At 40.4% G+C, this 23,188-nt stretch overlaps 1 long non-coding RNA gene across 1 annotated transcript in view; it reads left to right on the forward strand.

Moving 5' to 3' along the window:
- The first annotated feature begins 1,323 nt into the window (after positions 1-1,323).
- The window catches only part of LOC111773279 (uncharacterized), a 40,364-nt gene continuing 18,499 nt past the window's right edge, over positions 1,324-23,188 (forward strand). The window contains exons 1-2 of the long non-coding RNA XR_002807649.2: positions 1,324-1,465; positions 12,895-12,974. This is a non-coding gene — a long non-coding RNA (uncharacterized lncRNA). The remainder of the gene's footprint in view (positions 1,466-12,894; positions 12,975-23,188) is intronic.

The following is a 23,188-nucleotide window of genomic DNA, read 5'->3' on the forward strand; positions in this document are numbered from 1 at the left end:
GAGACAGACTTTGGGTAATTTGGAAGCTTTTCCAGAGGGTTTTGGGAATCATATATAAAGCTTTGGAGAAAATTTAAGCAATCATTTCAAAGCCTTCCATTAGTAGCCACTCAAAAGTATTCAAATAACTGAATGGTGAATTAACCTCTATTTTATTTCGAAAATCCTCCATACTTAACTTTTGATCAAATTAAAAATTCTACTGGAGCAAGCAAGGTAGTTTGATGTTTAAGTTAATTAACCCTTTGTTGTGACTTTCTGCATTAGTCATAAAAATAAAATTTCTTATAATGTTGGAGAGGCCATCCTTTTGATGTTAACATTTCTTAATCACACACGTGGATAACATACTCTGCAAAGATACACCAGATGCTGGCAAGACAGGGCCGCCTTAGGGAGGGGAAAGCAGATGCTGGGCGGGAGGGCCATTGCTTTTCACTCACTCTTTTTGTTTTCATTTGCTTTTCACTTGCTCTTATACTTTCTTTTTGAACTTTACACCATACGAATTTATTAATAATTCGACAAAGAAATGATTTAAAATAAACATTAATATTAAATTTTAAATGCAGGTGATTCAAAGAAAAGCAACACGATGTGGAAAGAACAGGATGTGGAATTAGACACCTGAATTTGAATCCCATCTTGGCGTTTGAGTACTTAGGAGAATGTGGGCAAGTTATTCAGCATCTCTGCATCTCTGTTTCCCTTGTCCTCAACGTGGGACTTCGATTTACCTGCCTGTGGTGAATTCCCACGACACACCTGCTACATGGCACAGACTCTGCACACTGTGGTTTCCCTACTAACATTCAATGTATTCAGTAAAAACAGCTTAAGGCACACCACTCACAATCCCCACAGAGACAATAAACGGGTTTATAATAAACTCAGTTAAAAATGTATCTGGGAACTTGGTTTTCCCAAACATAACGATCTGGGTTTTACAGTTCTAACCATTTCACCGACCTTTGCCCCATTTCCTCAGCTTTTCTAGAAGGAATCAATACAGATTGAATCCCCTCCAGTGATTCTACTTTCTTAAGGCCATAGTTCAATCCAGCTTTTAACAATTAGTTCGATTGTGCTTTCATGGAAATAAACTCTGTTATTCTTCTCAGGGTGTGAGTCTCGCTGTTCATGGATCGCTCTCAAACACTTTTGGAAATCCAATTTGCCTCAGAAGTGTCTACTATTTCCAAGTTTTCATAAAAATTGTCCCCCACGTTTTCTCACTTTTTTACTTCCTTCTCCACTCCGGAAAAGACCGTAGGCTCTGGTTCTCTCTTTTCCTTATGACATCGTCCCTGGAACGCGCTCGGCAGTTTGTTGCCGGGGAGCTCCCAGGCATCACCGTGCATTATTCAGAGCCGCCACTAGGTGGCGGTGGATACACACTTCTGAGGAGGTACGCACCTGCGAGACTAGGCAACCGCGGTCTCTGAAGGTTCTGCGTCTTTGGAGGGTAAGCGATAACAACAATTATTTATTAACATTAAGTAACTTGGAAAAATGAGATAAGTATAATGAAAATACTTATAATCAAGCAGAAGCTATCTCAAGCAAAAGGCTTCTCATGTCACCTCTGGTTACTGAAGTTAATAGCAATCAGATTCTAGATAAGCACCCCAAGCCCAGCTCGTTGCGTTTCCTTCTTCTCCTTTATTCCATAATATGTTCCTCTGTGCACCTCATATTCACATACCTGTATAAAGTGCACAACGCCTTTTTGTACACCGTGAAGGACTTAGGGGTGCATACTTTGTGCATGTTATTGGTCTGCAGGTTTTACACTACCAGTGCTAATCTGATGTGGGACATGACTGGTGGCAGTGGTTGCCAAACTTGTTCAGTTGCAGGACTTCCTTTTAAAAAATAAATTATGAAAATCCTCTGACACTATAAGTTTATAAAATGGATCATTTTAATATACCCTGGTCGAGAGGCCACCTGGTGGCATAGTGGTTAAGTTCATGTGCTGTGTTTCGGCAGCCTGGGGTTCATGGGTTCAGATCCCTGGGCAGGGACCTAACACTGCTAGTCAAGCCATGCTGTGGTGGTTTCCCACATAAAGTAGGGGAAGATCAGCACAGATGTTAGCTCAGGGCCAATCTTCCTCACCAAAAAAAAAAAAAGAAAACCTTAGTTGAGGAAATTCATACAAAACTGCAAAATCAGCAATGTTTTTCAATGAATAGGCTTTCATTTATCAGTGCATCAACTAAATACATTTAAACACAGCCATATTATTTATTTGGTGGTTGGCAATGCTTGGTTTGCCCACATCTTTGTGAGCACCTTCCAGTAACAATGTTTGGGAACCACCAAGGTGGTGCTTTGGCATCAGATAGACTCAAGTTCAAATGTAACTGTCAGTTTCAGTCTGTGCTTCTTAAACTCTGTTGGCCTCATACTTTTCATCTGTAAAATGGGCATAATAACCTTTTCTTAGGAAGGTTGCTATGAGGATTAGAAATAATGTAGGAACTATCATCAGCATGAAGCCTGCAGGTGTGTGGTCAGTAACTGCAGTATTGATTGTTAAAAGATAAGTTTCACTCTTAAGCAGTTTTGCTATATCTGCAATAATTAGAGACAATTTTTATCCTTTCGTATTGGGCTCCAGATTCTCTGTCCTGTGGTCAGCCAGCTGAGCTACTTGTCCCTGGATTTTGTCTGCATAGACTCCCCAGCTGCACCAGCCCCAGCCTCTGCTCCTCTCTCCCAGGTTCTGCCTCCATGAGTCTTCCCTTCATTTCCCCAAGTCCTCTCTCATTCTGTGCTAAAAGGAACCATCCTTTCCAATATCACACACTCTCCTCTTTACTCGGTCTCCCAGTCTTCCTCTATCTGTCTCTTTTCCTCTATACGTTTCAGTATCTTAAGTTATGTCATTATCTATTCACCATCGACTCTCTCTCCATCTTCCTGGTCTCTCCAATTTCCTGTTCAAATTGACACCAACCCATCATACTTTTATTTTAGCTCAAGGGAAAAAATTAGCATTATAACCCACATATAAATAAAAGAATGGCCAACTCATCATGTCATTGGATGTAGTCAGTCGTTGTCTTATTTCCTTCTTTTAAATCTCTCTCAACTTCTAACACTTACTCCTGCATGCTGGCTCCTTTCGAAGTGTGCACTTGGATAACTCATCCCATAATTTAACCAGGTCTACCTGACAGCTTACACTCCGTCTGCCTCTCTCACACACAACATTCTGGAAGCATCGCTTACCATCAACACTGCCTCCCTCTTTTGAGAGGCCCCCAAATCACTGAGATAACATTTTTAGTCTGGTCCCCTTTTCTCTTAACATAGGTTGGCCCTTGAACTTCCCACTTAGAAAGAAACAGATCTCGGCTCACTTAGAACAGAACAGCCGTCTCCAGGCTTGTCCGGCAGACATTGTCTCCACACTGTGGGCCCCAGCCTCCCCAACACTTCTGCTCCCGTCACATGTGGCCTGTGCTCTGAGACAGGGTTGTCTTACTTCGAGTCTGTAGTCCGGTCTATAGATTAATCGACACACCCCTTCATCTATCACCATTCATCTATTTGATTTCCTTTCTTTCCTATTTTACCTACACTTCTGCTCCCCAGAAAATTCTTTCCAGGATTTGACCACCAATCCCTCCCAATTCCCACTGGTTCCCTAAGCAATCAAGTCGGTTTGCAGAGTTTGTTTCTGTGAACTTGCCTGTTAAGTATCTACTTTCTCTCCCTTGCACCTTTTGCTCCCCTGTCCACCTTCTGCCTTGTAATTCAGCAGACCCAAGTGTGATTTCTAGCATGGACGACTAAGCATGTGAATTTGGACAATGATTTGTGTAAAAGGAAAGTGTAGATGATCTCAGACATCTGTCCCCTCTCTGACATTTATTGAGGATCTAATATGTGCATATTCCTTTAAAGATTGTATTTTTAATTTCCTCCAGTCTCCTAAGAGGTAGACCAATAATACTCAGAGAGGTTGGATATCTGTCCTAGGGTCACACAGCTCAGAACTGGTAGAGCAGAGACTTAAGCCTAAGTCTGGTTATAAATTTCATGTCTTTCCATTAGTCATCTTCCAAGGGCAAGATAGGACTCAGGAGAAAGAATCTGAGCTGCTGGGAAAGCTACTTTTCTTTATTTATAGCTTCTCTAACTAGAGTGTTATCTCCTCAAAGCTTGGAGTATTACGGGAGGCTTCAGAAAGATAGCTCATCTGTGAAAGAAAAATAAAATAATCTGGTAAAAGTCATTGTTTTCCAGAATCTAGACTCCCGAGAGGAAAAGTCTTTGCTTACAAGATAGCTTTCTGCACGTTCCCGTGGTAAGTTGAGCCCCAGCAAGTCTAGGGAAATGCCTACTTAACGTGGTTAGAAATACGTGCCAGGAAACTAACCTTTGAAGGATGTCAGGACTCAGTTGAAAATGAGCACAAGAACACAGGGGATCCGCCATTTTCTGCCTGATAATCCTCATTCTTCTTTCAAACATGAAGTCAAACATGATTGATTCTGAGAAGCACCTCTTTATTTCACCCCCTCCTGGTTGGGTTGGCGGTTTCCCCTCTGTGCTGCCATACTACCCTGTGCAGGACGCTGTGGCAGACCCTGTTAGAATTGCTGCTCACCGACTCACCCTTCTCCCACTCTGCTCTGTGAGCACTTTGATGGAAGAGCCTGGATTTTATCTCTGAGTTATCAGTGCCTAGCACAGGTCCTGATGCAGAATGAGTGTTCGTTTGTATTGTGTATATGTCAAAGGGTGTGTGTGGGGGGGGCATTTGGAGAGGTGGAAGAGGAGAGGAAAGGAGAAGTGAGAAAGAGGGAAAATGGAGAAGGAAAGAGAGGAGACAAAAGAGAGAAAAAGAGGTGAAAATAGACGGATCCAGTGGAACCACTATGAGATGGATCTGGATCCATGTTCCATTAGTTACCCACATGTTTCCCTAATAAGGGGGGCAGTGATGGTGCTTTAAATCCTTAAGTATGAGCTTCAACTCACATGCTATATGCCATAGCTCTTAAAATATCTGAGTATGCCCCTTTCTCCAGTGATGGACACCCAGATAAATGACTATAGGGTTTGAGGGCAAGTCTAGGGAAATCACAGTGGATAGCCTCATCATGGTATTATAGGTCCTACTTCTTGTGCCTCAGACTCTTCTTCGCTTGATAATACTGAGCCTGAAAACTGGTTCAAATCTGGAGACTGGGCAAAGGGATCATGCGTTCATCGGGGTAGCTGGTCTGAGCCTTCTCATTCATTCTTGATTGCTTTCCTTTATGTATACTAAGCAGTCCTCTTGTTGGTTGCCAATATATCTTGTTCCGTTTGCCTTATCCAAAGAGCCACGCAGTTCAGCCTCCTTCTGTTTGCTATTTCAACCTTGCTGCCTAATAGGGCAAGTCTGAGCACTTTGCATCTGACAGTTAAGTGCTATTCTGGTGACCTCTACCCTCTTGCCACTAGGAAGCCTGGTTCTGTCACAGCATCTTCTAACAACAGCCTCAGCTGATGTCCACTTTTATCCCCTTGCTAAGAAAAATGTCCTCCAGGCCTCCCTCCAAAGGAACACGGTCAGCCATTGGATTTTTCAGTCTTATATAACAGCTCCATTATAGCATCTCCACTTTTATGAGCCCTTTGATCCCTTCCTTCAGAGTCTTCTAAGGGTATTTTTAGTATATCTATGTAATTTAATGAAGGCTGTCACTTTTTCAAAAATTCCATGAGTCAGCAGATAGCATATATTACAGCCATTTCCCAGGACCCTTGCCAGGACGTTAATCCTGCCTGAGGGGTGGTGGCTCCCTATCAGCAAACTCTCCCCTATTCAGCTTTATGTTCCAACCACCCTTGGTCTCCCGCCTGCTAGATTCACTCCTGGGCACGCTCTCCCAGTGCCTGCTCGTGCATGTTAGCTAGTTCTTGCAGCAGCTTTGATGTATAATATCTCTTTTCTGTTAGCAGCCTTAGCTCTTCCTTAGTTTATGTGGAGATTTAACCTAATTTAAATCTGGTGGAAGAAAAAGAAATGGAGGCATATCCTGAGGAAGACAAGCCTTGTCTTATAAGGCTCGTCCCTTATCTGAGCTTTCTGTGTGTTCCTAAAGTAAGAGGGGGAGGCATGTCTTCAACATGAGATTGTGTCATTTCTGCAGGTTAAGAGAGTTCAGAGGCATCTGGGTGTTCAAGGTTCTCAACTGTATCTGTTCAGGAATTCATCATACCAAGACTAAGGGTCCCACGCTTTCCCTATCAGGGCCCCATCTTTGAAATAGGAGACTTGTTCGGCTGAATGAACCTTCTTTGAAATTCTGTTACTTTTGTAATTAAATTCTATGTCTGCTCTATGCTTTGTCCATCCTCTGACTACAGAGAGTGAAGGTCTCCTTAAATGTTACCAAAGAGGCTGCTGACTCTCACACTGTGCTTTAAAGAGAGCTGAGCCTGTCCTTGTCTCCCCTCGACAAGGGCACTTCACAAAAGCGACCAAGTTCGATAGTCCTTACAGTTACTATTTTCTTTGAATGTTTCAAACTCTAGTCCACCAGAGCGAAAAATCTTAACAACTGCATTTGTTATATCATTCTAATCATTCTAGGGTCTGTTTAAACTGCTAGTGGTAGAGTTCCTATTGACATTTCACCAGCAAGTGGTCCACCTCCAGACTGCCTTCATTTGTGTCTGCTTTCGGGACCACTTCCAATACCAGTTGATTTGGAGTGGGTTCCTTAGAAACAGAGACTAAGACAGGAATTGCTGAGGAAGTGATTTATGTGAGAGTCCTCTCTGGAAAGGAAGAGTGAAGGAAGCAGAATAAGTCAAGGGAAGAAAGCCAATCAAGGATGTGGTCTCAGCTGGAGACTAGTTCAGCGTGGTCCCATGGGACCTCTGATGAAAGAACTGCTCCATAGAGTTGGACTCATGTTGAGACAAATGGAATGGCTTTTTGCATCTCTCTCTCAGTCAGCCTTTCTCTGGAGGAGAGTAGATTGTAAAACCTCCTGCAGGAGGTGGCTCCTGTTCAGTCAGAACCATTCTCTGAAGAAAGAGCAGTTGTAAGCCCATAGCAGCCAACTCTCACATAGCTGGGGAGTGCTTGCAGTGACTTGGTAGAAGGGATGCTGAATAGGGGTACCAACACCTTCCGCTTCCACAACTTCCAAAAAGTCACCTAAGAGAAGACAGATGTTTTTGATGTTTGGTGAGAGACAGAGCTCATACACAAATCGAATTGGCTTGAGTAACTAGACATAAGATTCCAACATCAAGCAAATTTCAAAGGAGCTATAGATAAATTATTTAACTGCTCATGTGTGTAGAGCTAGAGCCCTGATCAATCTTCATAAAATTAGAACAGTTCTTCTGTCCTCAGCGCAGCTGCTAACATCCTGTTCTAAAATAATGAATAGGAGGTAAAAGTGAAAGTTTAAGAAAAAGTTTAGTCCTCTCTCCCTTAGTTCTAGAGAAGAGAAGTCTTTATGTAGTAATGAAGAAAAGAAAACAGATCTAAAACTTGGTCATTTCTCAAAGAATGGTATCTGGGGCTAAGGACGTGCAAGAAAATGCCCGGAATCTAGGGAAATGAAGAAAGCATTTATATACATGGGTGACTTTGTGGAAAACTCTGTTTTAAACTGTGCAATTCACTGCCTTGAGAACAAGAGAATATAAATTTGAGAGAAAAGGTAGTGAAAAAGTTGTTTCACCAAGACCAGACTGTCTCAGCACACTGAGAACAATGACCAGGAGATAGGGGATTATCTCTCCTACAAATATAGCTATCTGGCTATGGCAAAGAAAGACCAGTAATGTCAAAAACAGTTGTGATAACACTGGGAAGATTTTAAAACACTTCACAGGTGTAAAACGTTAAGGTGATTATTGTTTTATGTTAAATCCGACAATGTGTGTACCAGTCTAGAAACTCTAAGGCCCAGATAACAGCAGCCCACCACCAAAGAAATGTGAAGCATACAGTTCAATAAACGCAACAAAATAACCCCAATCTAGCCCAACTTCTTCATCAGATTGAATGAACCCCTCAAATTTACAACTGGACCAAAGAAGAGGTTTTTCCATTTCCAGGCATAAATACTATTTACCTAAACTCAACTGTTCTACATGCAATGTACAGCATTTAATTTACAACTTATGAGACATCCACACACAAAACAGGAAAAACAACCCATTTTCAAGAGAAAAAGCAATGGACCTAAACCCAGAACAGATCCTCATATTAGAACTATCAGTGAAGGACTTTGGAACAATTATGATTGATAGGGGAGTTCTGCAGACTGGCTGGCTAGTTAAACAAGCATAATTTGTGGAAGTTATAATTTTAAAAAGTGTTTATACGGTGCCAGCCCCATGGCCAAGTGGTTAAGTTTGAGTGGTCTGCTTCGGCTGCCCACGGTTCACCAGTTCAGATCTTGGGCACAGACCTACACACTGTTCATCAAACCATGCTGTAGCAGCATCCCACATAGAAGAACTAGAATGACCTATAACTAGGATATACAACTAGGTACTGGGGCTTTGGGGAGAAAACAAAAAGAGGAAAATTGGGAACAGATGTTAGCTCAGGGCCAATCTTCCTCACCAAAAACCCCCAAAAAACAAAACAAAAACACTTACAGTCTGGAAATCATATTAAAGGCATTTAGCAAATGAAGAGAGATTTATTCAAGAAAAATCTACTAAAATTTGATAAGAACAGCAAGAGTGTGTGGCACTTGAATCATGACCCACTCTCAGCTCAGTGTGATGGAAACTCAACTCCAGGCAGGTATAGCCAAGAATGAGCTTCCTTTCCACTGATCTCTAAGTTAAGTGCTATGATATCTTCCCAAATGGGGGAGGTTGTCAGCATTTCTCTTCCTTCCTCCCCTGCAACTATATATTGCAGAAGATAATTTCCAAGAGAGTACAGACAAGGGGTCTGGGACTTCGTACTTCTACTTAGTTTTCATTCATAGAGCAGAGGCTCCACCTTAGGAGCAGCACAATGAGAATACTAGGACCCCAATAACCCATCCCCCCTCAAGCTCACTCACAGGGTAGAGGTTCCACACCAGGAGAGGTAAGCCCAGAAGTTCAAAGGCTACTGCTACTGTCCAGCACCTGGCAACTAAAGCAAGGGTATCACTGAAAGAGAACTGCACCACTGTCCCCACCCCTGGCTCCAGGGTGATGGCTCAGATAATTTGCTCATGGGAGAGCCAACTCTGAAGGAGCTGATTTATTCGAAACAGAATGTGAGGAAGTTCCAGCCTAAGGGCACTCTGAAAATCAACGGAGGTTTTGGTGGTAAGCAAAGGAGGAGGCTGGTAATTTCATGAGGGATACAAGGCAAACCATAGGCCAGCTAGTTTAACATAGTGAACCAGAGAAAGAGAGAGCTAGGAAATGCCTTCCTGGGGTCAGAATAACACTCAAACTCTGACCTCAAAAACTACCTCTGTAAAGGCAAACTTAATTGGATCAGGAAGTGAGCAATTTATGCCCCAGAACATTGTCAAAAACAATAGAACAATAATCCAGCAATCAGTGGAGCCTAACCACTGAGTGTGATCAGGGAAAGAGACAATCAAAGAGAGCCCTGTTAAAACCACTGCCACTTTAGGGTGAATGTGTACTAAGACCGTGGCCTCTGAGGAGTGACACCAGAGGTGAACACTGACAGGGAAATTGGCTTCACTAAGATAGTCCAGTCCAACAAAAATTGACTTCACCAAAACAGTCCACTAAGCAAATCAGCAAGCAAACTACAATAACAAGCCCTTGGGATGAAGTACCAGTATCAGAGTGTTACCATATAACATCTAAAATGTCAACTTTTCAATGAAAAATTGCAAGACATGAAAAGGAACAAGAAAGTATGACCTATGCAAAAGAGGACAAGCACACAACAGAAACTGCCTGTGAGAGGGAGCAGACTTCACATTTAACAGCCGTGGACTTCAAAGTAGCCACTGTAAATATGTGCAAAGAACCAAAGGAAACAATGATTAAAGAAGTAAAGAAAGGTATGATGACAATGTTTCTCCACATCAAGAACGTCAACAGAGATCAAAATTATAAGAAGGAACAAATGGAAATTCCAGAGTTGAAAGTATAATGAGTAAAATAAAAATTCAGTAGAGGAGCTCAACAGTTGATTTTTAATTGAGAGAAGAATGAATTAGTAAACTTGAAGATAGATCAATAGGAATTACACAGTCCAAAGAACAGAGAGAGAAAAATCAACAAAGAAAAATGAACAGGGCCTCAGAGAAATATGAGACTCCGTTAATGCAGCAACATACATGTAACAGGAACACCAGAAGAATAGGAGAGATACAAAGGAGCATAAAAAATATTCAAAGAAGTGATGGTTGAAAACTTTCCAAATTTGATGAAAAACATTAATTTACACTAAGAAGGTCAATAAATTCCAAGGAGTACAAATGCAGATCCACACACAAACACACAGCAAATAGTAAATATTGAAATTGGTGAAAGACAAAGAAAAGATCTTTAAAGCAGCAGGAGAAAAACGACTTCTCATGTACAAGGGGATGTTAATAAATGAGCAGCTGATGTCTCATGGAAACAATTAAGACTAGAAGACAGTGGGATGATATCTTCAAGATAATGAAAGAAAAAACATGATCAATCAAGAATTACATATCCAGAAGAACTAAAGTTCAAAAATCACGGCAAAAGAAAGACATTCCCAGGTAAACTAAAACAGGTAATTTGCTGCTAGTAGATCCTCCTTACAAGAAATACTAAAGGAAGTTCTTCTTACTGGAAGCAAGTGATTCCAGACAGTAATTAGCATCCACACGTGCACACACACACACAAAGTGTTAATGATTGTACAGAATTGCAAAGGTAATTTACAAAGGTAATTCTGTAATTATAAAAGACAGTATAAATGCATATTTATTCTCCTGCCTTCCATTAACTGATTTAAAAAACAACTGTATAAAACAGTAAGTATATAATTGAACTGTTGAGTGGATAACGTATGTGTAATATGTCTGCTAATAATAGCACAAATGATGTGGGTAGGTACACATTGGAGTACGAAGTGACACCAAGTGGCAACTGGAATCTGAGAAACGAATGAAGAGAACAAGAAAGGGTAAATAAGGTTAATATAAGAAATGCTATAAATATACACTTGCTCTCCTTTCTTCTCCCAGCTTCTTTAAAAATTATAAAGTAATAATTGTAACAAAAATTGTAACAATAATTATAACTATATTGATGTCATATGTATAATATGTATAATAATAGCACAAAAGGGAATAAATGAATAGAGCTATGCAGGATTAATATCTAACTGGCATCGTTGGTATAAATCTGAAGTCAATTCTGAGTTAGGATGCATATGGTAAGCCCTAGAGCATCCACTAAAACAAATTACTTAAAAAAGTGGAAAAATCAATAAAAGTTTCAAAATGTTATACTAGAAAATATTCACCTAATGCAAAAGTAATATGATTAATATTATAATCATATAATAACCATATATGAGATTATATTATAATATAATCATATAATATAATCATAATAATATGGTTAATATATTAAGTGATGCAATGGAAAAGGTAGACGACATGCATAAACAAGGAAGAATTTCAACAGAGAGATTAAAAACTGTAAGAGAGAATCAAATGAAAATGTTACAAATAAAAAGATCTTGTGTGAAGCGTGAAGAATTCCTTTCATGGGCTCATCGGTAGACTCAACACAGAAGAAAGGATTAGCAAGCTTGAAAACAGGCCATAGAATATCTTGCGGTTCATGTTTACTAATTTTTCTACAATCTAATTATTTGGGCCATAATATTTTATATTCCCATCAGAAATAGATGAAAGCTCTTATTCTCCAGCATTCACATCAAGACTTAGTATTCCTAGCATTTCACTGTTTTCTAATCTGATGGATACACTATGGTTGCTGGCAAAGTAAATTTTGACAAATTATTTAACCTACTTTCTCGTCTGTTAAATGAACATAATGCTACTTACCTCAGCTTATTGCCAGGATTGAATAAAAATATATAGAAATTACTAAGTACTACTAAGTACCTACAATAAATACTTGTTCCCTTCCCTCTACATGGTTACAAAGCGTTATCAAAGTTTCTTACAGTCAGTAAGTATCTAAGATATAAAAATTAGTTAGATAACATAAGAGTTATATTCAATGTCTTTACCGAAAAAAATGTGCTAATGTTCACGGAACAAAATAACAAAGATTAAGAGCAAACTTTGGAGTCAGATGAACCTGAGTCAAATTATAGTTCTGTTCAGTTTTGAGAATTATTATCAATATTAATAAAACATGAAAGATATTTCAATTAGGCATAAAGAAAACAAATGTTTGTGGTGGCTATCCAGAAGGTATAGAAGTTTTAATTACATATGACTCATTTCTTATTCCTTATCTCCTAATAAGGAACATTAGGACAACAGGGAAAATTTAATATTTTAATTTGTATCATATACACCCATATCTATACATCATTAAGTATGGATATAGAGTAATACCTATAGAAAATTATACAGAAAAAATGACTGTCTTGTCAGAGATAGGTAACAGATACTATCTGGGTAAACATTTAACTTTCACCAAGGAGCTTTTCCAGAAGAGAGGCTATTAAAAATTTTCTTGGTTGGAAATAACCTTCTCTCTAGTTTGGTTTTTGTTTTTATTACGAGTATATAACTAAGAATACAGAATAAATGTTAACAGAGGTCAATGTTTAAATTAAGTAAAAATTGCAACACATTCAATCTGACATCTCTTAAAGTATACATAAGGCTTACTTTCTAGTGTGGTAATTATATGTGAATAAGGAGTTCAAATAAAGGTCTTTAACTGGTATTTCTTTTTTAGGTATCTGTATTGATTATGTTTGTGCTCAGCTGTGAGGAGCAGAGAGAAAAAATAGAGGAAGAAGCTACTGAGGTTTCATGGTGTGTATATAGTATTGGGGGGAGGGTGTGAGGCATCTTATTCCAGTTTTCTAGAGGAGACACCTGCAGCTTGGGAAATTAGAGTCCCCAGTGACAGACAGAGCTGTGTCCCAGCCTCCAGGGTGAGGACGGAGTAGGCTCTCTGGTTGAGAATAAACTTGGCTTGCCTGGCAGGGGCAAAGTGATGGTGTCATGCACTGAATGTGTCCCCTCAAAATTCACATGTCGATGACCTAGTTCCCAGTGTGGCTATATTTGGAGATGGGGCCTTTAAGGAAGTAATTAGGGTTAAAAGTGAGGTTTGATCCTGATTAGATAAGATTAGTATCCTTATAAGAAGAGGCACCAGAGCTCGCTATCTCTCTCTCTCTCCCTTTCTCTCTCTCTCTCTGTCTCCACACACACGAAGTGAGGAAAGGCCACGTGATGACATAGAGAGGAGATGGCTGTCTAGAAGTCACGAAGAGAGCCCTCATTGACTAGTCACAAGCTTTCTTTTGGACTTCTCAGCCTCTAGAACTGTCAGAAATAAATTTCTGTTGTTTAAACCATCCGGTCTATGGGGTACTGTGATGGCAGCCCAAGTAGACTTATATAATAGTAACCTTCCTTCATTTGGAATCAAAGTCCAAACAGAAAACCTGGGCTTCGGTACAAGAGATGTTTAATGCCCCTTCATTGCCCCTTAACCTGGAACTCTCCTTCTCCTCTGATATCCTAGAGCATTCAGGGACGCAGTTTGGACATTGGTCACTGGGTGATGACAGGTAGAAGGACCAAAGAAACTGTAGAGGATGGCAGTGAGGCTCTCTTCTCCGTCCTCCTAATTTGCCTCCACCAGCCCAGGAACAACTAAGGCCATACAAAGCTTTTGTGCAAATTGAAAAAAAAACATGCTGTCTGGGATAGTGAATTAGAAAAATGATATTCCTCGAGTGAGAAGAGACGTCCTGAAGTGAGCTTGGAAAGTGGAGGTAACTTTGTGTCAGCCTTCAACGCTCTCCAGCCAATGCAGTCGCAACAGTCTCACTGCTTGGCTGGCAGAGCATGGGCTTGATTTAAGACCCTCTTCACCACCTCAGCTCCCGACCATATGCAGTGCCAACAACTCAGTCATACATGATGGTCTTGCCTCTCCTCACGAGGCAGGAAGTCATCCTCACACATTACCCTTTGAACCCTAAGTAACCCCATCAACACACTGCTGGGCAGCTCAGTTTCCCCACCCACTTCATGGTGGGCAGGATGTGCTGAGTGATATTGTCTAAATAAACTCCTTCCTTCACAGCCCTTCTTCCAACACTATGACCCAAAACAGGAAAGACTGGCTCATTCTTGGACGTTAGGTGTTTTCTTGCTTCCCTCCTTTCCAACGGGACTCAGTTACTCAAGTACCTGTTCTTAATTAGCCCAGGCTCACGGTTTCCCTAAACAATCAGTTTGGGGAGAGCAGAACAAACTTTTAGACATTCTCATTTGGGGCCAATTAAGTTTCAGAATTTTTTAAAGATTTTGTTTAACGGGAAAACTTGAAATCTCACCAATCAGAGGCTTCTCAGTAACAAAGCTACCTTCTCCAAAGGCCCCAAGCCTATCTTTCCAGAAGATGTCTCAAATTCTAAGCAGATAATTCCTTTTCCCCTTTATCCCAGGCTCTGAACAGGATTCTCCTAGCCATTTGGAGACAAAATTAGCCCCCATCCCCCCAATGGAGACACCACAATTGACCTCTAAAACATGCACGATATCCAAAAAAGCCTGCTGTCGGTCTGAGTCAAAGCCCTAACTTCATCAAAAATCCTCTACAACACCTGATTTCTCCATCACTCATCTTACAGAGGCTCTTGCTCCTAATCTGTGGACTCTCCAGAACACGATGGAAAAGTTCAACACCTACATGCGACTCCACTCTCTGGTATTGTCTCAGGTTTCCTCTCTTCTGAACACATGTGCATCTGAATGCATTCAAGCAAGATTCTTTTGGCCTTTTATGTATGACATGTCATTTATTACCAGCTGGGCACTTCAAAGTAGGGAGAGCATAAGGACAGCCTAATGTAGGCAGTTAAATTTACAACCTGGAACAACTGACAAAATGTAAATTGGAAATCTGCTTGGTGCTGGAGTGAGACAGGAAATGTGAGAGTTACAAAACATTCATCTGGATTTTGGATTTCATTTTACGTATACCTGTTAAATCTAAGAATGTCAGTTGGTGCAGAAGGATATAAATTGGGATTAAACTTCCTTCCAATTCCTCAAATTGCCCAAACCCAACCAGACTGCCGTATAATCTTAGAGGAATTTCCTAAGCATGTATCTGCATATTTTTTTAAAGAAAATGCTGTGAAAATCTCATTTATGACCTTTTATCTCTCATTTAACAATATATAAACGACCTTCCTGTATCAATACATGTTGCTCCACTTCTTTTTTCTTGCATAGATTCCATTACATGGATGTCCTGTTCTTTATTAGCTTGTCCTGTATTTATCCATTTTTGTTGTTCTTTTAATTTTTATTGTGAAAAATGATGCTAGAAATAGTCTCAGACTTTTATAGGTCATTATGTGTTTATGTTTCTGGAATAAATCTCTAGAGCTGTAATTTCTAGGTTAAAAGGTACATATGTTGAAGCTATTGCTTTTTTTGATATCAACTTATACTCCAAAGATTTTGGATTGATTTGCATAACCACTAAGACTGTATTATAGGAGACCTCTTGATTTTCTGATCCACTACGAACTAACAGTATAATCAAAATTTTATTTTAATTTAAATTGAAGAGAACAAAAATAAGATATCTTAAAGAGAAATCAGTTGAAAAACCTGATGAAAGGGAAAATCTTTTCAGAGATAAAATTACCAAAACTGGCTCAAAAGGAATTCAAACAGTTGAATATATCTAAGTATGTTAAATAAATTGAATTCATAATTAAAAACCTTACCATACAGAAAATTACAGGTTCAGATGGCTTTACTGGTATAATCTATCAAATATTTAAGGATGAAATAATACCAGTCCTACACAAAATCTTCTAGAAAATTGAGGAGAAGAGAATACTGCCCAATTCATCTTATAAGGCTAGAATTATCTTGAAACCAAGACATCACCAGAAAATAAGTCTAAAAACAAATATTACTCATGAATACTGATACAAAAGTCCTTAACAAAATATTAGAAAATCAAATGCAGCAATATCTAAATAGAATAATATACCATAAAAAGTGATGATTTTGTTTCAGAAGTAAAAGATTGGTTTAACATTAGGAGATTAATCAACATAATTCACGATGTTGACAAAGAGAAAAACCACATAATCATTTCAATAGGAGGAGAAAAGGCATTTGACAAAAATCAACATCCACTGATTAAAAACTCTGAGCAAATTAGAAATGAAAGAGATTTTCCTCAAACTGACAAACAGCATCTAACAAAAAACCTAGTGCTAACGTGAAACTTTATGATGAAAGTTTCAACAATTTCCCTATAACATGGAGAACAAAGCAAGGATTTCTGTTCTTACCACGTCTATTCAACATTGTTCTGGAAGTTCTAGCCAATGTAATAAATCAGGAAAATGAAATTAAAAGCATACCATTAGAAAATAAAGAAATAAAATAATTTACTCACAGATGACATAATCCTATAGCTAGAAAATCTTAAGAAGCCCACAAAAAAGCTAGCACTAATGAGTGATTATCAAGGTCACTGGATAAAAGTTCAATATACAAAAATCAATTGCATTGCTATACACTAGCAATGAAGCTTGGAAATGGACAAAATAACATTATTTACAATAAGGTCCAAAAACATGACAAAAAAGAAATATAATGAACAAACCATGTTCAAGACCTATACATGTAAAACTATAAAACATTGCTGAGACAAATTAAAGAAGACATAAACAGATGAAGAAATATTCTATTCTCATGAATCAGAAGACTCAGTTTTGTTAGAATGCCAGTTCTCTCCAAATTAGTCTATAGATTCAATACAATTTCAGTCAAAATCTCAGGAGGCTTTGTTTTCCTGGACATTGAAAAGTTGACTCTAAGATTTATTTGCAAATATGAAGGACCTAAAATAGCCAAAACAATTTTGAGAAACAAGTACAAAGTGGGGGACTCACAATACCTTATTTAAAGACTTATTAAGAGCTACAGGAATCAAGACAGCATGTTATTGACACAGTATCATATAGATCAAGGGACATATAGAGCAATAAAATAGAATAAAGGATTCAGACGCAGACCCAATTGTACATCGTCAATTGATTTTTTTTTTTTTTTAAATTTCCATCATGTCTGTTTTTTTTTTTTTTAAAGATTTTATTATTTCCTTTTTCTCCCCAAAGCCCCCCGGTACACAGCTGTATATTCTTCATTGTGGGTTCTTCTAGTTGTGGCATGTGGGACGCTGCCTCAGCGTGGTTTGATGAGCAGTGCCATGTCCACGCCCAGGATTCGAACCAACGAAACACTGGGCCGCCTGCAGCGGAGCGCGCGAGCTTAACCACTCGGCCACGGGGCCAGCCCCAATCGTCAATTGATTTTAACGGCACTAAATGTTGGTGAAGAAGGGGAGCAGCTGGAACTCTCACATATTGCTGGCAGGAATGTACAGTGGCATAAGCAGCAACAGTTAAACACACACTTACCACACAAACCTGCAATTCCACCTTAGATATTTTCTCAAGGTAAATGAAGACATATATCCACCAGACGTGTTTATGACAGTTGATAGCAGCTTTATTCACAATAAATGGCAAACCACCACCTATTGACAATCAACAGGTGAATGGATAATTTAAAATTGTGGTATATCTAGGCAGTGGAATACTACTCTGCAATAAAAAGGAATGAACTACTGATGGATACATCATCTTGGGTAAGACTCTACAAGGCTATATTAAGCAAAAGAATCCAGACATACCATCAATTCTTTATTTCTCCATTGATAAACTCAAGAGGACCAGCCCCAGTGGTCTAATGGTTAAGTTTGGCACACTCCACTTCAGCAGCCTGGATTCAGTTCCCAGATGCAGACCTACACTCCTGGTCAGTGACCATGCTGTGGTGGCAACCACACACAAAATAGAGGAAGATCTGACACAGATGTTGGCTCAAGGAGAATCTTCCTCAAGCAAAAGGAGGAGGCTTGGCATTGGACATTAGCTCGGCAAATCTTCCTCAGAAAATACATAAATAAACAAACAAACAAATAAATAAAAAACAACACTTAGAAATGAGAAATCTACTCTATAGTAACAAAAAACAGCCTGAGACTAGGGTTGGGGAGGACATTGACTTGAAAAGGGCACAAAGAAACCTTTTGAGTGATGAACACATTTTATGATCTGGTTGTGGTAGTGATTAGATGAGTGAAATTTGTTAAACTCATTGAAACCTATACTTAAAATGCTGCATTTGTTGTATAAAAGTTAATTTTAAAAAGCTTAAAAGATTTTTAAAAATAAATTCAAAATAGATAACAGAGGATGTAGCTGACCATTAGGGTCTTGATGGGGCGAGGAATGAGGTAAGGTCAAGTGATGGCTAAGGTGACATTGGGGTGAATCAAGAGGCTATTAGAATAAGTGCGTGAGTAGGATGTGGTTATGGAGTGGGTGTAGGGATGGGGGGAGTTGAAAACAACATAAGAGGAGAGGGCTTAAGTAACCCTAATGGATGTGACAATGTCACATCCGTTACATCTCGGCCATGTAACTCCAAGACCTTTCCCCAGACAGATGTATCTTTTGCCAAGTTCTACCAAAATGTTCTTGAGCAACATTCTGCAAACACGTCTTAAGGGAATAGAAATTTCTCTTTGTAAAAAGGAACATAGATGTCTCCTACCAGTAGATCTTAAAACATTGAGAGCACAATTTTAAAGTGCACATCTTTGGTGAAAGTGAAAGGATCTCAAGATAGTGTAAGATCGTGGATAAACCATTGTCATTGCAAGCAGGAACCTGAATGCTAGTTCCTTTTCATACCCATTAGCTATGGTACATTCAGTGTGAGTCTTCATCCCTCTAGCTTTGATTTTCTCACTTGAAATATCTGGGCATTGATGTACATGATGTCTAATTTTTACTTTCATCTCTACATTGCTCAAAGAGAAAGAGTGAGGAGGAGAAATGGAGCTGGTCCTAGAGTCGTCTTAAAGGTGCACTGAGCCTCTCAGCCTCCCACTGAGGCTCTCCACTCACGACCTTTTGTCATAGAACCCCTCTGCAAAGCTAATCTTTTTGTCAGACTGAACTCTTCCCAGGCAACATTATAGGTCACTCAGACCCAGTACTTAAACTTATTCTAGACTACTGGAATTTACAGGTGGGTAAAACTGGTAAATGTCCAAACTCCAACTTGGCCAAAGCTCAAGGCCATTCCATGTCTATGTTTGAGTTTCCCCCACAAGCACATGGGGACACAGGCAAGAGGAGAAGTCATCAAGGCCCAGAGAAAGAAAAATTCATTTTGATGATCTAGTGGAACAGACAGGGTTATTGCCCCAAGGGTCAAGGCCCTATCCGCACAGGAGGGAACGAGACAGGATAACCCTTACCTGCCTGCCAGCAAAGCCTCTTAACTCACCTTCATGTCTGCCCTTGCTTCCCTCTTTTTTTTTTTTTAATTTGAGTTCATAATAATTTACATCATTGTGAAATATCAGTTGTACGTTATTTCTTGTCTGTCACCATATAGGTGCTCCCCTTCAATCCCTGTACCCACCCCCCTTCCCCTGGTAACCATGGAACTGTTTTCTTTGCTCATGTGCTTGTTTATATTCCACATATGAGTGAAGTCATCTGGTGTTTGTCTTTCTCAGTCTGGCTTATTTTGCTAAGCATAAATTCCCTCCAGGTCTTTCCATGTTATTGCAAATGGGATGAATTTGTCTTTTTTTATGGCTGGGTATTCCATTGTATATATATATACTGCATCTTCTTTATCCAATCATCAGTCAATGGGCACTTGGATTGTTTCCATGTCACAGCTATTGTGAATAGTGCTGCAGTGAACATAGGGGTACATATGTTACTTTGGATTGTTGATTTCAAATTGTTTGGGTAGATCCCAGTAGTGGATAGCTGGGTCATATGGTAGTTCTATTTTTAGTTTTTTGAGGAATCTCCATACTGTTTTCCATAGTGGCTGCTCCAGTTTGCATTCCCACCAGCAGTGTATGAGGGTTCCCTTCTCTCCACACCCTCTTCAACATTTATTATTTTTAGTCTTTGTGATTACAGCCATTTTCACAGGCATAAGATGGTATCAGTGTAGTTTTGATTTGCATTTCCCTGATGATTAGTGATGTTGAACATCTTTTCATGTGTTTATTGGCCATCTGTATATCTTCTTTGGAAAAATGTCTGTTCATATCCTCTGCCCATTTTTTGATTGGGCTGTTTGTTTTTTGTTGTTCAGCTGTGTGAGTTCCTTATGTATTATGGATATTAACCACTTGTTGGATATATGATAGCAATATTTTCTCCCAATTGATAGGTTGTCTTTTGTTTCTTTTTTTAAAGGTTTTATTTTTTTCCTTTTTCTCTCCAAAGCCCCTCGGTATATAGCTGTATATTTTTAGTTGTGGGTCCTTCTAATTGTGGCATGTGGGATGCTGCCTCAGCATGGCTTGATGAGTGGTGCCATGTCCGCACCCAGGATCCTAACCAGCAAAACCCTGGGCTACCAAAGCGGAGCTCACGAAACCAATCACTTGGCCATAGGCCCGGGCCCTGTCTTTTGGTTTTGATCCTAGTTTCTTTTGCCTTGCAGAAGCTCATTAGTCTGATGAACTCTCATTTGTTTATTTTTTCTTCTGTTTCCCTTGTCTGAGAAGACATGGTATTCGAAAAGATCCTTGTAAGTTTAACGTCAAAGAGTGTACTACCTGTATTATCTTCCAGGAGTTTTATGGTTTCAGGGCTTGTCTTCAAGTCTTTGATCCATGTTGAGTTAATTTTTGTGTATGGCATGAGATAATGGTCTACTTTCATTCTTTAGCATGTGGCTGTCCAGTTTTCCCGATATCATTTATTGAAGAGACTGTCTTTTTTCCATTGTATGTTCTCGGCTCCTTTGTTGAAGATTAGCTGTCCATATATGTATGGTTTTATTTCTGGGCATTCAGTTCTGTTCCATTGGTCTGTGTGCCTGTGTTTGTACCAGTACCATGCCATTTTGATCACTATGGCTTTGTAGTACATTTTGATGTCAGGGATTGTGATGCCTCCAGCTTTGTTCTTTTTTCTCAGTATTGCTTTAGCAATTCAGGGTCTTTGGTTGCTCTATATGAATTTTAGGATTCTTTGATCTATTTCCATGAAGAATGTCATTGGGATTCTGATTGGGATTGCATTGAAGCTGTAGATTGCTTTGGGTAGTATGGGCATTTTAACTGTTTATTCTTCCATTCCACGTGCATGGAATCTCTTTCCATCTCTTTATGTCATTATCTATTTCTTTCAATAATGTCTTACAATTTTCATTGTATAAGCCCTTCACCTGCGGAGTTAAATTTATTCCTAGGTACTTTATTCTTTTTTTGCGATTGTAAATGGAATTGTATTCTTGAGTTCTCTTTCTGTAAGTTCGTTATTAGAGTACAGAAATGCAACTGATTTTTGTAAGTTGACTTTGTACCCCACAACTTTAATGTAGTTGTTAATTATTTCTAATAGTTTTCTGATGGATTCTTTAGAATTTTCTATATAAAGATCATGTCATCGGAGGAGAGCCAAGATGGCGCCGTGAGTATGAGTAGTCCTCTTTGTCTCTCGCCCTTCGAGTCTACAATTATTTGGACACTTATCGCTTGACAAAGGATATCCAGACAGCATCTCAGGACGTCTGAGACACCCACGCGACTATACATCGGAAGGCGGATGGACTTTCCTCCGGGAGGATGTGGAAATAGGTGAAAACTCTCCGACCCCGAGGGGCAGCCTAGTACCCGCAAGCGGCTTTCTTCCAACGGACGCCCCCAGAGGATCCACACACATCTAGGGCAGGAGCGAGAACACAACAGAGGAGCGACGGTGGAAACAGGTGACCAGAACCCTACCTAAACCCCCGCAATTACTCCTAAATGCAGAGGGAAACTTTGGAGTTGCACACCTGAGCCCGCGGGGAGAGTCTCCCCCCGCCATTGGCGGGGAGACCCAGCCTGGTGCTCAGGGCGCCCGGAGGGTCCCAGAGAGAGACACGGAGGGCACGGAGGTCTCCCAGCTGTCATTGCCCGCCCCGTGGGACTAGGGATTGCCAGAGATCTCGGAGAGGACCGGGGCGGGGGGAACTTTCAAAGGCCGGTTCTGCGACCCGGAGGGGAAGCGCCGGAGCTCCGCCAGGCAGCAGACAAAACTCTCTGTCTGCCATTAGCAGAGGGGCCACGCCCAGCATTCAGGGCTCCCGGGAGAGGCCCGGAGAGAAGCCCAGAGGGCGGGGCGAACCCCAGCTGCCGTTGCCCGCCCCGTGGGACTAGGGATTGCCGGAGATCTCGGAGAGGACTGGGGCTGGAGAGAGTTCCAGAGACCCAGCTTAGTAGCCTAGGGGGAAACCCTATAGGCTCACAGCAGCCTTAGGGAAAGCCTCTGCACAGCACCAGTAGAAGGCACCCAGCCGCCAGCCACAAGGCTGGAAGACCCCAGGGCAAAAGCAGCATAGCTAGGTGTACTAACCACAGACTGTAGAAGATGCCAATAGCTCTCCTGCGACCCATAGAGGACAAGTGAGATTTGGTGGGTGCCGACAGCAACGGAGCGACAAATATAAGTGATCCCACCCCTGGCCGCTGGAAAAGCCCATAACACCGTTGCAGACCCCAAGGAGAGAGTGCATCTAGGTGGGCAACAACAGTAGGCACCTGCAGCCTGAAGCCCCCCTGTGACGGCCCCCACGGCAGAGGAGGGAATCCAAAGGGCCACTGTGGCTACGAAGAGGGGCCCAGGCCCAGTTAGCAACTACGGACAGGGTTCCTGGTTGGTGAAGTATAAACAGCTGCTCCCCCCACCGCAGCAGCTGAAACAAGTGAAAGGAGCAACTAAACTCTATCTCCATGCGGAGGCACAAATCAACAACATCAAGCAATATGAAAAAATACATTAAATCTCCAGAACAGAAAGAAAGTAACAAATACACAGAAAACAATCCCAAAGAAAATGAGATATATAACCTAAATGATGATGACTTCAAAACAGCCA

The sequence above is a fragment of the Equus caballus genome, chromosome 4 (assembly GCF_041296265.1).
Source record: "Equus caballus isolate H_3958 breed thoroughbred chromosome 4, TB-T2T, whole genome shotgun sequence".
Taxonomy (NCBI): domain Eukaryota; kingdom Metazoa; phylum Chordata; class Mammalia; order Perissodactyla; family Equidae; genus Equus; species Equus caballus.